The sequence below is a fragment of the Neolamprologus brichardi genome, unplaced genomic scaffold, assembly GCF_056152115.1.
Source record: "Neolamprologus brichardi isolate AB-2024 unplaced genomic scaffold, ASM5615211v1 NODE_ptg000166l+_length_33230_cov_1, whole genome shotgun sequence".
NCBI classification, from domain to species: Eukaryota; Metazoa; Chordata; class Actinopteri; order Cichliformes; family Cichlidae; genus Neolamprologus; species Neolamprologus brichardi.
In genome coordinates, this window is record NW_028270128.1 from 1 (window position 1) to 18,735 (window position 18,735).

General features: G+C 41.4%; 1 pseudogene across 1 annotated transcript; it reads left to right on the forward strand.

Annotated features, from left to right (window-relative positions):
- The first annotated feature begins 5,237 nt into the window (after positions 1 to 5,237).
- LOC148094795 (UDP-glucuronosyltransferase 2A2 pseudogene) lies at positions 5,238 to 8,837 on the forward strand (annotated as a pseudogene). Its single transcript, XR_015718412.1, has 2 exons — positions 5,238 to 5,342; positions 6,851 to 8,837. The product of XR_015718412.1 is annotated as a UDP-glucuronosyltransferase 2A2 pseudogene (transcript).
- Positions 8,838 to 18,735: the final 9,898 nt, after the last annotated feature.

Genomic DNA, 18,735 nt, shown 5'->3' on the forward strand with positions numbered 1-18,735 from the left:
GTGTCCATAAGTGCACGTGGCACCAGGACGCTCTAGGCCGTAGGTCGATGATCGATTTTGTAATCGTATCACCAGACCTGTGACCATATGTTCTGGACACTCGGGTAAAGAGAGGGGCTGAGCTGTCAACTGATCACCACCTGGTGGTGAGTTGGATCAGGTGGCGGGGGAGGACGCTGGACAGACCTGGTGCACCTAAACGCGTAGTGAGGGTGTGCTGGGAACGACTAGCAGAGGCCCCAGTCCGCGAGATCTTCAACGCACACTCCGGCAGAGCTTCAACAGCATTCCGAGGGAGGCGGGGGACATTGAGTCCGAATGGACCATGTTCAGCGTCTCCATTGCCGAAGCTGCTGCGTTGAGCTGCGGCCGCAAGGTGATTGGTGCCTGCCCTGGTGGTAATCCCCGAACCAAATGGTGGACACCAGAGGTGAAGGGAGCCACCAGGCTGAAGAAGGAGTCCTATCGGGCTTGGTTAGCCTGCGGGACTCCGGAGGCAGCCGACAGGTATCGACAGGCCAAGCGGAATGCGGCTCGGGCAGTGGCTGAAGCAAAAACTCGGGTGTGGGAGGAGTTTGGAGAGGCCATGGAAAAAGACTTTCGGACTGCCTCGAAGAGATTCTGGCAAACCGTCAGGCGTCTCAGGAGGGGAAAGCGGTGCTCTACCTGCACTGTGTATAGTGCTGGCGGAGCGCTGCTGACGTCGACTGAGAAAATTGTCAGGCGGTGGAAGGAATACTTCGAGGACCTCCTTAATCCCACTGACGCGTCTTCCGAGGAGGAAGCAGAGTCTGGGGATGAGGGGAATGACCCGCCAATTTCCGGGGGCGAGGTCACTGAGGCAGTTAAACAACTCCTTGGTGGCAGAGCCCCTGGTGTTGATGAGGTCCGCCCCGAGTTCCTGAAGGCTCTGGACGTTGTAGGGCTGTCCTGGTTGACACGCCTCTGCAATGTTGCATGGAGATCAGGGGCAGTACCCATGGACTGGCAGACCGGGGTGGTGGTCCCCATCTTTAAGAAGGGGGACCGGAGGGTGTGTTCCAACTACAGGGGGATCACACTCCTCAGCCTCCCCGGGAAAGTCTATGCCAGGGTGCTGGAAAGGAGAGTTCGTCCGCTAGTCGAACCTCGGATACAGGAGGAACAATGCGGTTTTCGTCCTGGTCGCGGAACACTGGACCAGCTCTTCATCCTCTCGAGGATACTTGAGGGTGCATGGGAGTTTGCCCAACCAGTCTACATGTGTTTTGTGGACTTGGAGAAGGCATTCGACCGTGTCCCTCGGGGTGTCCTGTGGGAGGTGTTGCGGGAGTGTGGGGTGTCTGGCCCATTGCTACGGGCCATTCGATCCCTATACAAGCGTTGCAAGAGCTTGGTTCGCATTGCCGGCAATAAGTCGGACTTGTCCCCGGTGGGTGATGGGCTCCGCCAGGGCTGCCCTTTGTCACCGGTTCTGTTCATAATTTTTATGGACAGGATTTCTAGGCGCAGCCAAGTGGCGGAGGGCTTTCGCTTTGGTGGCCTCAGAATCTCATCTCTGATTTTTGCGGATGATGTGGTTCTGTTGGCTTCATCGGGTGAGGGCCTCCAGCTCGCACTGGAGCGGTTCGCAGTCGAGTGTGAAGCAGCGGGAATGAGGATCAGCACCTCCAAATCTGAGGCCATGGTTCTCAGCCGGAAAAGAGCCCACTCCGGGTCGGGGATGAGTTCCTGCCCCAAGTGGAGGAGTTCAAGTATCTCGGGGTCTTGTTCGCGAGTGATGGGAGAAGGGAGCCGGAGATCGACAGATGGATTGGGGCTGCAGCTGCAGTAATGCAGACGTTGCACCGGTCCGTCGTGGTGAAGAGGGAGCTGAGTGTAAAAGCTAAGCTCTCAATTTACCGGTCGATCTACGTCCCTACCCTCACCTATGGCCACGAGCTGTGGGTAGTGACCGAAAGAACGAGATCGCGGATACAAGCGGCGGAAATGAGCTTCCTCCGAAGGGTGGCTGGCCTCTCCCTTAGAGATAGGGTGAGAAGTTCGGCCATCTGGGAGGGGCTCAGAGTAGAGCCGCTGCTGCTCCACATCGAAAGGAGCCAGCTGAGGTGGTTTGGGCATCTGACAAGGATGCCCCCTGGGCGCCTCCTGGGTGAGGTGTTCCAGGCATGTCCCACCGGGAGGAGGCCCCGGGGCAGACCCAGGACACGCTGAAGAGATTATATCTCTCGGCTGGCCTGGGAACGCCTTGGTGTTCCCCCAGATAAGCTGGAGGAGGTGGCTGGGGAGAGGGAGGTCTGGGCCTCTTTGCTTAGGCTGCTGCCCCCGCGACCCGGCCCCGGATAAAGCGGATGAAGATGGATGGATGGATGGATTTATCATAAATAAAATAACAGTTATAAATACTGAAGGATTGTCATGATGTCACATTTTCCTCCCTCTTAAAAATTTAAGGACGCTGATATCAAGAGCTTCCTGGAGGAGGCCACCATCTTGGACCCCCGATTTAAATCCAAAGTGGATAAGGATGAAGTCTGGCTCCAGGATCAGGGAAGCAGCAATTGCAGCAAAGACAGAGGCAGGAGCAGATGAGGTATTTCAATATGACGGTGTCTTTCACTGTAGCACATTTCCATTGTGAGAGTGAGACCTTTCATCTATGGATCTGTGGTACTTAGTTTGATTTGTTTGTTTATTTGCCACTTTCTACTCAAGCACCTGGAGCAAGGAGACACACAGGGAGAGTATGTCGAAGATGAGGATGAAGAAGACTATGTAAGTTTAGTTTATTGTGATGATAATTTAAATGTCATGGATTGTTCATTTTTTGCTTAATTCTTTATCATGTCCATTTAATTTCAGGCGCCACCAGTAAAGCAAAAAAAAAAAAAAAAAAAAAAACGGCCTTGGAGGAACTCTTTGAAGAAGAGGACAACGAGCTGCAGTCATTCCAACAACGGCAGCCCGTTCTTTCCCTGGCCCAGAGATTGGATCAGGAGATCCAGCTGTATAGAAGCCTAACCCCCATCCCCTGCAAGGATAACGCCGCCCTATGGTGGTGGAGCAAGAGAGAGACTCTGCCCCTGCTGTCAGCACTGGCTGAAAGGTTTCTGTGTGTGCAGGCATCCTCCACCCCGTCTGAGAGGGTGTTCTCCACAGCTGGAGAGACCATAAGTCCAGAAAGATCACGTATCCTTCCTGAAAAAGCAGATATGCTTATATTTCTGCAAAAGAATTTTTAATTCTCCATAGTTGATGGATGCAGAATTGCACAGTGCACAGTTTCATTGGACTTGAGTTGACTGTATTTTTTGCTGGCTGATAAAGTTACATATATACTTTTAAAAAGGAGAGTGTGAATGTTACTGGACTTTCTTGTGTAATTGCCACTGAATAACTTATGTTATACTTTGTTATTGCTATAACAGAATATTTATTTTATTATTATTTTACATTTACAACTTTTTTTTTTCCCTGGGTTCTCGTGGCACCCCATCGAGGAGCAGTAGGCTGTGGATCGCTTAAGATCTCACTATTGAGTTTGTACTCCTACATTTCTGCCTTGTTCAAAGATAAGATATAAAACAAAGTTCAAAGCTAATCAACCTGTGTGTTCTCCTCTTTTTAAAAATAAGAATCGATAAGAGAATCGATAAAGAATCGAAACGTTAAACAGAATCGATAATGGAATCGGAATCGTGAAAATCTTATCAATACCCATCCCTAGTAGCAACAGTATTATCTACTACATCTATTGATCAGAGTTCACAACATTTGATCCAGTTTTCTCTTATGTAACCAACCTTTCTGCTGAAAACTAGAGATGGACCGATCCGATATTACGTATCGGTATCGGTCCGATACTGACCTAAATTACTGGATCGGATATTGGAGAGAAATAAAAAATGTAATCCGATCCATTAAATATCAAAAAAGCACCTCACAAAACTTGTTACGCGGTGTAACTCGGCTCATAACCGTAGCATGTCGGAGCAGTGTGGTCACGTGATAGAGCGGCTGTGTGTATTTGTAGCCTGCTAGCAAACATTTCATCTCCGAGGAAGTTATCCCAGAGAGAAGTAAAGAAAGTGTGTAAGTTCATCTCTGAATGTTTGTAAAGCATTCCCGCGTTAAGCTTAACAACCGATATATAGAGCAACTGTCTCTCTCTCTCTCCCTCCCTCTCCTGCTGCTACTTCAATGTGAAACTGATTAATGATCAGCTGATCGGCTTTTCTGTCGCGAGTCAGTCTCTCTTGTTTTTTTATCGCCCACTTCTCACCAGAAAGAGGAAACCAGCGGCTGAACAACAGCAGCACGTTTAAGCTTGATAAGCTGTTGTTAGAATTTATTTAATATTACTTTCTACACCAGGATCTTTTTCTACGCAGCTGACTGGTAACTGTGCAGGGGCGGATCTAGCAAAGTTTAGCCAGGGGGGCCGATAGGGCATGAACAGGGAAAAGGGGGCACAAAGACATACTTTTCTTTCTTATTCTCATTTAAAATGTCGAGCTTTTAATTATTTAAAAATTATCTGAATCTTACACCCAAAGTTTTAATCTGATGTAAAATGTATAGAAGTCCATTACTGTATATAGTAACTGTTAAGTCTAATATACTCTAGTAAGCTATAGTACATTTTCCTTTGGGAAAATACCATCTGTGCAGTCTGCAATTCTGTTGAAGAAAGATGTTGAATCTATTTAATTATTCTTGAAAAATAATTGATTTCTGTGAATTTTTTTCACCCTGCATCAAATTAAAGTTGATTATGTTGATTAAGCATCATGAGGTGGGGGGTGGTTCCCTATTTTCTTTTGCTGGGAGTTTGCAACCCTATTAGTTAGGTTGCTTAATATTTCTGCTAAGTACTCTTTAAAATACCAGAATAGGGAGGATGGAGTAGGTTTAAGTTTATTAGATTGATCAGTGTTGCTGATCTATGAAATATTTTGGGTGCAGTGTGTTTTTTTTACATACAGGTATAACAGAATAGCTTTAGTGTTGTTGTTGTTTTTTAACTTGAGTATGAACTTATACAAAAAGCAGCAAGATATTAAAAAAACAGTTTTATTGATTAAAAAACACACTATATCGGATTCATATCGGTATCGGCAGATATCCAAATTTATGATATCGGTATCGGTATCGGACATAAAAAGGTGGTATCGTGCCATCTCTACTGAAAACTACAAAAGGCTCTGAACCTTACTCCTGCTACCTTAGAGCTGATGCGGTCAGAGGTGTTTTGCTCGTCAGAGCCCGACGGCAGTCATTCACTCAGACGGGCTGTGAAGCAGGCTGGACACAAACAACAGGCTCTGGTTGAAACGTGAGATCTTTTTACAGGGACGCTCTAGGTAAGTACTTAGATCAAAAACCCAAGATATGCAAGACTTTTAGAAGATAAAATGGCATTTTAATGTAAACCCCAAATAACTTTAATGCTGTTATAGAGCATTTCTTTGTGTAGTTACGCTGCGAGTTCTGTTCTGAAATATGCATGACCGACCAGCTAAGAACAGAATATTTCCCAGATGTCTCCTCTCAACAATAACAAGGCTGAGCTTTATGATTGCATGGCGGAATCTCACTATATAAACTATCCTCATTCACAGTCATAGTTTGTTCTGATCACAAGGAACAAAAGCGAGAAAAAGAATGAATTGTTTTGGAATCGGATGCATTTCAGGTTGGAAAAGTGTTTTCTTTCGAAAAAAAAAGAAGGAAGCTTCAAAGGTCACACAAGTTCAGACTTTCAGAAATTAAATACAGAGAGAACATGGAGTTATTTTTTTTGATAGGGACTAAGTAAAGCGCTATACAAATACAGTCCATTTACCATTTAACATTAAACAATGGCAGCTTTTACATTTTGCTTTATAATTTCATACCCACTATGCAAGTATTAAAGTAGGATGCCTCAGCTTAGTGAAAAACAACTGGAAATCTTTTGTAGAAAGACTGGTGGTGGTGTGAATCAGGGTGGTTTTAGCTATACGGCAACCTTTGCTGTCAAACATAAACTGAAATGACTGAGTTATGTTATTTACTCAGATTAGTAATCTAGATCACTAACGATGTGCATTGTAAAATACCACAGTATTTTACAATGCCACATTCCCAAAGTGAAATAACAAGGCTCAGAATTTAGCTTTTTAAATACATCCCGACTTCTAATCAGGAAAATAAATTGGCCTCTTGGATTTAACTGTCATTCTTATGTTTAATAAGAATGACTAGATAACATCTAATGTGTTCTTAAACATTCATAACTTACGTTTTGGTTGTTTTTTATAAAAAAAAAAAAAGTGTTGCTTTTTTATTTTGACAGATTTGAGCTTTTTTTTTTTTTTTTTATCACATGACGCTTTTTAAAAGTTCTTATTGTTTTTACTCTTAAACCTTTGGAGGTTTAAGTCCTCATCGGCAATGACCCAAACCCAGACATTAACCCTATACGAACAGAATATGTAATATCTATTTATTTAAAACCTTTGCAGTTGCCTTGTGGCTATGGTGTTAAAAAGGTATCGAAACCTAGCAAATAATCAGTAACTTATCAATAATGAGATCAACTATTCGGGATGATCACTGCTGTAAGAAGCTCATGACTTTAAGATAATAATTCAAATCTGTATCTTAACCTTTAAATCTAAGTTTTTATCTTATCGAAGCCAAAACCAAAGCAGAGTTGGCAAATATGTCTGGCCTGCAGTGGTCAAGTTTAAATATTGGCCAGTCCATATTTTCCCAACTTAAACTTTATCTCAAGTATGTCTCTCATTAGTTATTAGGGTGATACAAGCTCTTGAACTCAAACCCCTTGCTCATAAGAAACGATCTAACATCTTGACATCTTTGTCAGACTCTCTTTCAGAGATGTGCCATCCAAACTTGCTGGCACTTGCAGTGCTGCTATGCTCTACATTGTTGGTAAATGGAGGGAAAGTCTTGGTGTTCCCTGTGGATGGAAGTCACTGGATCAACATGAATATCATCATCAAAGAGCTTCACTCCAGAGGTCATGAAGTCACAGTGGTGCGGCCAAACGACACCTGGAGCATCAAGTCAGAGTCCCCTCACTACAAGACCATCCCTATAAATTTCTCGGCTGGATTTGATAAAGAGCACTTTGGGGCATTTGTAATAGAAACACTGACCATGCGTCAACAAAGTGCTTCACTGTGGACTCGATTATCGATGGAGCATGTCTTAATGAAACAGTTGTATCAAATGAATGTCAAGGTGCTTGAGATGGTGGAGGGAATGTTTGACGATACCAAGCTGATGCAGAGCCTCTGTGATGCCAAATATGATTTGGTTCTGACTGATCCTGCAATTGGTACAGGTGTTCTTATGGCTCACCGTTTGGGTCTTCCACTTGTCTTTAATGTCCGATGGACTATTCGGGGTGATGGCCATTTTGCAATTGCACCTTCCCCACTCTCTTACATTCCCATACCAGGGTCAGAGCTGACTGACAAGATGACTTTCATTCAGCGTTTCCAGAATATGCTCTACTTTTTCTTCTCAACTTTACATACTCGGTATGTCACAGAATCAACTTACAAACCATTTGTCCATCGTCATTTTGGCAGTGATGTACATTACATGGAGCTGTTTCAGTCAGCAGACATCTGGCTGATGAGAAACGATTTCACCTTTGAGTTCCCTCGACCCACAATGCCAAACGTTGTCTACATGTCAGGATTTCAGTGCAAACCCTCCAAGCCCCTGTCTAAAGAGCTAGAGGACTTTGTGCACAGCTCGGGTGAACATGGTGTCATTGTGATGACAATGGGGACACTGGTAGAAGAACTTCCAGAGGACATCGCTGAAGACATTGCTGCTGCTTTTGCAGAGCTTCCTCAGAAGGTGATTTGGAGGCACAAAGGCAAAAGACCATCCACCCTTGGTAATAACACATTAATCTTGGACTGGTTGCCCCAAAATGACCTCCTGGGTCACCCCAAGACCAGAGTGTTTGTGGCCCACGGAGGCACCAATGGGATACAGGAGGCCGTTTACCACGGTGTGCCCCTGGTTGGCCTGCCCCTTATGTTTGACCAGGCTGATAACTTCTTCAGGATGAAAGCAAGAGGTGTGGCCAAAGTCCTTGATATTGCAACAGTGAACAAAGAAAACTTCTTGGAGGCGCTAAAGGAGGTACTCTACCAACCATCCTACAGGGAGAAGATGAAGGAGCTGTCCAGCATCCAAAGAGATCAGCCTATGAAACCGCTGGACCGAGCCATGTTCTGGATCGAGTTTGTCATGCGGCACAAAGGAGCGGCGCACTTAAGGACGGAGTCTTACAAGATGTCCAGCATCCAGTACTACTCGATCGATGTGGCAGCCTTTCTGCTGACAGTTATTCTGCTAGTATTTACCATTTTTATTTCAGCAGTCAGGTTTCTGTTCCATAAGTTATTTTACAGAAGCAAAGTCAAAAAGGAATGATGATTGTTTTGCAAAATTTGTATGCTTGTCGTCTGTTCTCTATTCAGAAGAAGGACGGAGATAAATTCGTACAGGTAGTGTAACAAACCTGAGTGTGTGTGCAGCTCAATTCAGCTATACAAACCTCACATTTTCTAATGACCTCGGTCTACTCATATTTCAGATGTATTTTTGCTTATTTGTCAGTATCTTAAAAACTTAAAATATAAATTATTTTCAGTGTTATTCAGGGAAAAGGTAGTAAATGAAGCAAGCAAATCAATGACTCAGTTATGGGTTTATATTCATTTGATTTGGAATAGTCTGCTGTTTAAACACTTTAAGAATCATCACATTTCCTACAATTGTCTAACCGTTAAACAGGGACACAATTAAATGTTTCTGACTGTCGTATGGTGTTACTCACTTGGTGTTCGCTCGCTCTGTGGTATAGTATCGCTTCCTGTTCCTGCTCAAACACAGTGGTGTTTCTGAGTAGCTTATTTGCTTAGCAGTTTAATTAACAACTTTTAAATACATTCTTTTTTCACAGTATAATCTTCACGTGCTTCATCCGAAGCACACTTTCTGTGTACTCACTACCTAATTTATAGCCAAAGTATTCACTCACTGTCTCTGTACTGTTTCGCTAGCTTTGCTCGTAGCCGACTCGTTAGCACCATGGCTACTTCACCTGTCCCTTCTGCACTTTCTTGCTCATTGTGTCAGATGTTTAGTTACTCCTCGGCCTCCTTTAGCAGTAATGATATCTGTAACAAATGTAGCATATTTGCAGCTCTGGAGGCCAGGATTACTGAAATGGAGACTCGGGTTTGCACCCTTCACTCACCCTTAGCTAGCCAGGCCCCTGTAGCTGGTGCAGCCGAAGATAGCGTAGGCCCCGCTAGCTGTTCCCCGGCAGATCCCAAGCAGCTGCGGAAAGAGGGCGGCTGGGTAACGGTGAGGAGGAAGCATAGTCCTAAACAGAAGCCCCAGGTACACCACCAACCCGTTCATGTGTCTAACCGTTTTTCCCCACTCGGTGACACACCCGCTGGGGGTCAAACTCTGGTAATTGGTGATTCTGTTCTCAGACATGTGAAGCTAGAGACACGGTCAACCATAGTCATTGTCTTCCAGGGGCCAGAGCAGGCGACATTGAAGGAAATTTAAAACTGCTGGCTAAGGGTAAACGTAAATTCAGTAAAATCATAATTCACGTCGGCAGTAATGACACCCGGTTACGCCACTCGGAGGTCACTAAAATCAATATTGAATCGGTGTGCAACTTTGCCAAAACAATGTCGGACTCTGTAGTTTTCTCTGGTCCCCTCCCCAATCAGACCAGGAGTGACATGTTTAGCCGCATGTTCTCCTTAAATTGCTGGCTGTCTGAGTGGTGTCCCAGAAATGATGTGGGCTTCATAGATAATTGGCAAACCTTCTGGAGGAAACCTGGTCTTGTTAGGAGAGATGGCATCCACCCCACTTTGGATGGAGCAGCTCTCATTTCTAGAAATATCGACAAATTTATTAAACCCCTCAAAATATGACTATCCAGAGTTGGGACCAGGAAGCAGAGTTGCAGTCTTACACGCCTCTCTGCAGCTTCTCTCCTCCTGCTACCCCCCCAAAAACCCATCTCCATAGAGACTGTGTCTGCTTCCAAAAAGACAAAAAACAAACTAAAAACCAGCAACAAACAACTTAAACATTTACAAAGAAAGAACAATACAGTATCCACATCTGAACCAAAGAGTAAAACAGTGAAATGTGGATTATTAAATATTAGGTCTCTCTCCTCCAAGTCTCTGTTAGTACATGACTTAATAATTGATCAACAAATTGATTTACTCTGCCTTACAGAAACCTGGTTGCAGCAGGATGATTATGTTAGTTTAAATGAATCAACACCCCCGAGTCATTCTAACTACCAGAAATCTCGAAGCACAGGTCGAGGGGGCGGTGTGGCAGCAATTTTTCACACCAGTCTATTAATTAATGAAAGACCAAGACAGACTTTTAATTCATTTGAAAGCCTGATGCTTAACATTGTCCACCCCAGCTGTGAAACTCAGAAACCAGTCTTACTTGTTATCATCTATCGTCCACCTGGGACTTACACAGAGTTTCTGTCTGGTTTCTCAGACTTTTTATCTAATTTAGTTCTGAGCTCGGATAAAATAATTATTGTGGGTGATTTTAACATCCATGTTGATGCTAAAAATGACAGCCTCAACATGGCATTTAATCTGTTGTTAGACTCAATTGGTTTCTCTCAAATTGTAAAAGAACCCACCCACCACTTTAATCACACTCTAGATCTTGTTTTAACATATGGCATAGAAACTGAACATTTAACAGTGTTTCCTGAAAACCCTCTCCTGTCTGATCATTTCTTGATAACATTTACATTTACAATAATTGATTACGCAGCAGTGGAGAGTGGACTTTATCAAAGTAGGTGTCTTTCTGAAAGCGCTGTAACTAAGTTTAAGAATATAATCCAGCCACTGTTATCATCGTCAATGCCCTGTACCAACACAGAGCAGAGCAGCTATCTGAACGCTACCCCAACAGAGGTCGATTATCTTGTTAATAATTTCACCTCCTCACTACGTACGACTCTGGATACTGTAGCTCCAGTGAAAACTAAGGTCTCTAATCAGAAGTACCTGACCCCGTGGTATAATTCTCAAACACGTACCCTAAAGCAGATGACTCGTAATCTGGAGAGGAAATGGCGTGTCACAAATTTAGAGGATCATCATTTAGCCTGGAGAAATAGTTTGTTGCTTTATAAGAAAGCCCTCCGCAAAGCCAGAACAGCTTACTACTCATCACTGATTGAAGAAAATAAGAACAACCCCAGGTTTCTCTTCAGCACTGTAGCCAGGCTGACAAAAAGTCAGAGCTCTTTTGAGCCAACCATCCCTTTAACATTAACTAATGATGACTTCATGAACTTCTTCACAAATAAAATTTTTATCATTAGAGAAAAAATTACCAATAATCATCCCACAGATGTAATATTATCTACAGCTACTCTTAGTACCATTGATGTTAAGTTAGACTCTTTTTCTCCAATCGATCTTTCTGAGTTAACTTCAATAATTACTTCCTCCAAACCATCAACGTGTCTTTTAGACCCCATTCCTACAAAACTGCTCAAAGAAGTCCTGCCATTGATTAATTCTTCGATCTTATATATGATCAACCTATCTCTAATAATCGGCTATGTACCACAGGCCTTCAAGGTGGCTGCAGTTAAACCTTTACTCAAAAAGCCATCTCTAGACCCAGCAGTCTTAGCTAATTATAGGCCAATCTCCAACCTTCCTTTCATATCAAAACTCCTTGAAAGAGTAGTTGTCAAACAGCTAACAGATCATCTGCAGAGGAATGGTTTATTTGAAGAGTTTCAGTCAGGTTTCAGAGTTCATCATAGCACAGAAACAGCTTTAGTGAAGGTTACAAATGATCTTCTTATGGCCTGTGACAGTGGACTCATCTCTGTGCTTGTCCTTCTTGACCTTAGTGCAGCATTCGATACTGTTGACCATAATATCCTATTAGAGCGATTAGAACATGCTGTAGGTATTACAGGTATTGCACTGCAGTGGTTTGTATCATATCTATCTAATAGACTCCAATTTGTGCATGTAAATGGAGAGTCCTCTTCACACACTGAGGTTAATTATGGAGTTCCACAGGGTTCAGTGCTAGGACCAATTCTGTTTACATTATACATGCTTCCCCTAGGCAGCATCATTAAAAGACATAGCATACATTTTCACTGCTATGCAGATGACACCCAGCTCTATCTGTCCATGAAGCCAGATAACACACACCAATTAGTTAAACTGCAGGAATGTCTTAAAGACATAAAGACTTGGATGGCCACTAACTTTCTGCTTCTTAACTCAGATAAAACTGAGGTCATTGTACTCGGCGCTGAAAAGCTTAGAAATATGGTATCTAACCAGATTCTTACTCTGGATGGCATTACCTTGGCCTCCAGTAACACTGTGAGGAACCTTGGAGTCATTTTTGACCAGGATATGTCCTTCAACGCACATATTAAACAAATATGTAAGACTGCGTTCTTCCATTTGCGCAACATCTCTAAAATTAGAAATATCCTGTCTCAGAGTGACGCTGAAAAACTAGTTCATGCATTTATTACTTCCAGGCTGGACTACTATGGAGGACCACAAGAGCCACGCACATCGAAATAAAAAATCCTGTGCTTAATTAATGAATTGTAGAATAAAATCTGCATTTGTAAATTCATTTTTGAATTCCAATTTAATAAACAGATTTTTAAAATGCTTTTTAAGTCTTCATTTCAAAAAACATTTTCGAATTGCACTTTAATAAACTGCATTTCAAAAACCTTTTTCGAATTGCACTTTAATAAACTTCATTTCAAAAACCTTTTTCGAATTGCACTTTAATAAACTTCATTTCAAAAACCTTTTTCGAATTGCACTTTAATAAACTGCATTTCAAAAACCTTTTTCGAATTGCACTTTAATAAACTTCATTTCAAAAACCTTTTTCGAATTGCACTTTAATAAACTGCATTTCAAAAACCTTTTTCGAATTGCACTTTAATAAACTTCATTTCAAAAATCTTTTTCGAATTGCACTTTAATAAACTTCATTTCAAAAACCTTTTTCGAATTGCACTTTAATAAACTGCATTTCAAAAACCTTTTTCGAATTGCACTTTAATAAACTTCATTTCAAAAATCTTTTTCGAATTGCACTTTAATAAACTTCATTTCAAAAACCTTTTTTGAATTGCACTTTAATAAACTGCATTTCAAAAACCTTTTTCGAATTGCACTTTAATAAACTGCATTTCAAAATCCATTTCCCTTTCCTGTTCGCTCAGGGATTAACATGTGGATTAGCATTTGGATTAGCAGTTGGATTAACAACTTCATTTTAAAAATCCTGCTGCTATTCAAATGAGCCACACCGTGGGATGTAAGGAGCTCTCTGATTGGTTGGTCAGACACAGGCTGTCTGCCAGCCTGGATTTTTCTAGCTCATAGCTTCGCCCTGCTAAGAAGCCTGTGTGCTTGTACAAAGGCCGTTCGGCCTCGGGATTTACACTCGGCTCGACAAGGATATGTGAAGAATGAAGGGACCCTGCAGCGAAAGGGAGAGCCCAACCTCTGGCTGAGTGCCTGTTTACAAAGTCTGACCACCTGTGAAGGTAACGTGCTAACGTGGCTAACGCTAGCATCACCGCACATAGCCCCGTTATTTTAAGGTCATCTTAGCTTATGAAAGTTTTACGCCGCAGCTGTACGAGCTAGCTACGTGTTTTGTAAGCTGCTGTGCTCTTCACAAATAAAGCTGGAAGCAGCTCAAACTATTAGAACCAGCACTGAGGCCTGTTACATTTATACAGTGTTAGAGCAACGGCTGCAGCCTACAGCCTTTAAACTAGCGATTAAAATGCTGACAGTAAACTCGTCAGTCCAGATGTTACCACATTACTTTGTGATACTTGTGAGTTAAAACAACTGAGACAGGCTGATTTAAAATAACAGCTTTCAGTTCTCTCATTCAGCATATAAAGACTCAAGATCACACTACTGATTTCAGCTCATTTAATATGTGAGTGCACAGATTCATTCAACTGGACATAAACGATGATCAAAGGTTGTATATATGATGAATTCATCAAATCCCAGCCTCTAACACAGTGCGCTGAATCTTAGCTTTGAATGTCCAGTATATTCTAATCAGTGCAATCTAAGCATTCACTGAACCTACAGTATCTACACCTGTGTGGCAAATGTGTGGTAAAGCTACAGATAATGAAATGTAATTATTAATACAATATACGTCATGAGAAACGAAAGCTAAAATTGATTCAGTTTAGTACTTTTCTCTGTATGCTCTGTGATCATAAAGGCCTTAAATCCTGTGATATATACTGTAAATGATTTTCACAGAGGTCTTAAAGTACTTAAATCACTGCTGATAGTCTGGTTGTTTATATTTTCAAATTTTTGTGTCTGTAGGGCTGTTTGATGACAATTTGGACTCCTCTGGGAGATGAGGACACACTCACACCTGTTCCATACTGCAGCCATTGATGGTGTTACGGCTCTGAGTCAGCTTTGGGCCATCAGACGCACACACTGGAAAACCAGCACCTGGACTTCATGCAGGAGAGATGGCCTCAGTTATTTGTGGCTCATTTGAATAGCAGCAGGATTTTTAAAATGAAGTTGTTAATCCAACTGCTAATCCAAATGCTAATCCACATGTTAATCCCTGAGCGAACAGGAAAGGGAAATGGATTTTGAAATGCAGTTTATTAAAGTGCAATTTGAAAAAGGTTTTTGAAATGCAGTTTATTAAAGTGCAATTCGAAAAAGGTTTTTGAAATGCAGTTTATTAAAGTGCAATTCGAAAAAAAATTTTGAAATGCAGTTTATTAAAGTGCAATTCAAAAAAGGTTTTTGAAATGAAGTTTATTAAAGTGCAATTCAAAAAAGGTTTTTGAAATGAAGTTTATTAAAGTGCAATTTGAAAAAGATTTTTGAAATGAAGTTTATTAAAGTGCAATTCGAAAAAGATTTTTGAAATGAAGTTTATTAAAGTGCAATTCGAAAAAGGTTTTTGAAATGAAGTTTATTAAAGTGCAATTCGAAAAAGGTTTTTGAAATGAAGTTTATTAAAGTGCAATTCGAAAAAGATTTTTGAAATGCAGTTTATTAAAGTGCAATTCGAAAAAGGTTTTTGAAATGCAGTTTATTAAAGTGCAATTCGAAAATGTTTTTTGAAATGAAGACTTAAAAAGCATTTTAAAAATCAGTTTATTAAATTGGAATTCAAAAATGAATTTACAAATGCAGATTTTATTCTACAATTCATTAATTAAGCACAGGATTTTTTATTTCGATGCGCGTGGCTCTTGTGGTCCTCCATAGACTACTGCAATTCATTATTATCAGGATGTCCAAAAAACTCACTGAAAAGCCTTTAGCTAATCCAAAATGCTGCAGCAAGAGTACTGACAGGGACTAGAAAGAGAGAGCATATTTCTCCTGTTTTGGCTTCCGTTCATTGGCTTTCTGTTAAATCCAGAATTGAATTCAAAATCCTGCTCCTCACATACAAGGTCTTAAATAATCAGGCCCCATCTTATCTTAATGACCTTGTAGTACCATATTACCCTATTAGAGCACTTCGCTCTCGCTCTGCAGGCCTACTTGTTGTTCCTAGAGTATTTAAAAGTAGAATGGGAGGGAGAGCCTTCAGTTTTCAGGCCCCTCTTCTGTGGAACCAGCTTCCAGTTTGGATTCGGGAGACAGACACTATCTCTACTTTTAAGATTAGGCTTAAAACTTTCCTTTTTGCTAAAGCATATAGTTAGGGCTGGACCAGGTGACCCTGAATCCTCCCTTAGTTATGCTGCAATAGATGTAGGCTGCCGGGGGATTCCCATGATGCATTGAGTTTTTCCTTTCCAGTCACCTTTCTCACTCACTATGTGTTAATAGACCTCTCTGTATTGAATCATATCTGTTATTAATCTCTGTCTCTCTTCCACAGCATGTCTTTTATCCTGTCTTCCTTCTCTCACCCCAACCGGTCGCAGCAGATGGCCGCCCCTCCCTGAGCCTGGTTCTGCCGGAGGTTTCTTCCTGTTAAAAGGGAGTTTTTCCTTCCCACTGTCGCCAAAGTGCTTGCTCATAGGGGGTCATATGATTGTTGGGCTTTTCTCTGTATCTATGAAGCGCCTTGAGGCGACTTTTGTTGTGATTTGGCGCTATATAAATAAAATTGAATTGAATTGAATTGAATTGAATATTCAGGATTTATTAAAGTTTTGCATCTGACACCTATTTATTATGCGATTTTTCTTTTTTTATTGAGGGATAATTGAAGTCACTATTTTTGTCAAGTTTCAGCTTTACCATTTTGTTACATGAAACATTTTAAAAGTTCTTACTGTTTTTACTCAAACTTTTTGAGGTCGAAGTCATCATCAGCAATGACCCCCAACCCCGAGTAGTATTTATTTAAAACTGTTTCCTAAGGTTTTGATCATCAGACAAAAAACTACTAAACATTCTCACTGGCAATATATGAAAAACTATGAAGGGTCCGATTTTAGCCCAGTTTTAGAGGTGCTTCAGCACCCCCAAAATGAATCAAAGCACCCCCAAAGATGTCTTACTTTTTTTGAAAATATTTGCTGTTTGTGGGACACACACTAAAAGTATAAAAAGCATACAGTACTTAATTGAGATGGAACATTTTAACAACAAAAGTATCGATATCCCCTCCCCCCTCCCAAAATGGTTTGTTCCAGCTCGGCTCTCTTCTACTTGCTCTAGCACATTGACTGTAGAAAACTGTTTTCTACAGTCAATGCTCTAGTGCCGTTGCTGCCAGAGCTATGGTGGCTGAGACGTAGCAGAGCGGAGGTGGAAGTGCCTGGCTCATAACAGGACATATTAGCTGCATTTAACTTTCAGTTACTCTTCATATAGTTAGGTAGGAGTCAGACCATGTTTCTTTTTAACTGAAAAACATTACACCACATAACCTGCTGTGTTGAAAATAGGGCTGCCACGATTAGTCGACTAGTCACGATTACGTCGACTATCACTGATTTAATAGTCGACACGTCATTTTGAAGATTTGTAAGATCACAAAAGACGCAGGAACAAGTAGTAGAATTTAAGAGTGTAATAACGGACTGAAACAGAAGATGGCAGCACTGCATGTACAAGGATGCCAGCTGCCGTTAAACCCCGAAGAAGGAGCTGTGTCCCAGAATTCATAGCGCGGCCCAGCTCAGTTTCCAACAATGGCGGCAGCTAGTTAGTTTTAATATTACTCTTATTATTCTTTCTGGGTCACAAAATAAACGTTTAGCATATTTTCAGGCGAGAATGTAGCTGTGTAAACCTCAAATATCTGCTCAGTTTATCAAGACACCACATATTTTCAGAAGCGCTCTGACGTTTTCGGAGACATCTGTTACCGACTAACTTGATAGCTAGCCGGGGGCAAGGCTCACTAGAGCCGCTGAGAACACCGGACTCCCGGCAAATCGTTTTCAAACCCACTGCGGTCTTTTGCTACTCAGGTTAAACATATATAAGTCACTTAGATAACTTAAAAATGTTTTTGTTTGGCTTTTTTTTTTAGTATTTTATTTGTTCCTGAGTAAATTGGTTAGGCTGAGATTAAAGTTATAGTTTTTACACAGCTGAATAAACGTCAAGCAGACAACTGATTATCAGAAGTGTGAGATGCTCGAGAATATACTCCGGTGTCCTGTTATATTTTAGATAACAATGAGTTTATTAAACTTCACTGAAACAATCTGCAAATTTCATTCAAATTTAATAAACTATCATCTTGTCTTTATTTTTAGTTAGCACATACCTTAAACACTTAAAGCTGTAAGCTAATGATAGTTATATAAGAGCAGATGCATGCTGGTGCAATAAGCTGTAAGCTGTACATCCAATGGATGCATGATCTGATTAGTCGACTAATTACAAAAATAATCGGTGACTAGTCGACTATCAAAATAATCGTTTGTGGCAGCCCTAGTTGAAAACGTGTTTTCCGACAATGTTTGCTCTGTAGTAAAATTAGCGATATTTGACTGCCCTGTTGATCTCATTGAAATGTATACAGCCTATTTAAAATCTAAAACTTAACATTGTCCGTAGCCTGCTGTTGTTACCACTGTCCTGTTTGAAATGTAATGAGAGAAACTGGTTATTTTGCCATATGTGCATGTGCCGATATTGAACCCAAGGTACTAACTAGCTAACTGACTGGATGCCCATTAACCTTATAACTCCTGTTGTGTGTGTGTGTGTGTGTGTGTGTTTGTGTGTGTGTGTGTGTGTGTGTGTGTGTACTTGTTTTCATGACATCTTAGGACAATTTTATGATAACACACTCACAAAATGAGGACTCTCAGAAAAATGAGGACATTTTTGAGGTCCTCATTTTTCTGAGCCTTCTAAAGTGTTCTAGAGGCTCCCAACATGCTCCCAAACCAAAAATCTCGAAAGTCCTGAAACATCACAATTTTATGAAAAAGTGTGTTTAAGTGTGTTTAGCGTTTTTGCTCACTTTCAGTTTTGGCACCTACTGGCCAGTTTTGGAACTTAACACACTTTAAACACACTTTCAGTGACGTCACTCTGCGAGTCCTCATATTGTAGGTGTGTCAGACACAATAACACATTTGACCCAGGTTATACCCTTCTGGGGCTTAGCAGACACATGCGTGGACAGCACCTTTTA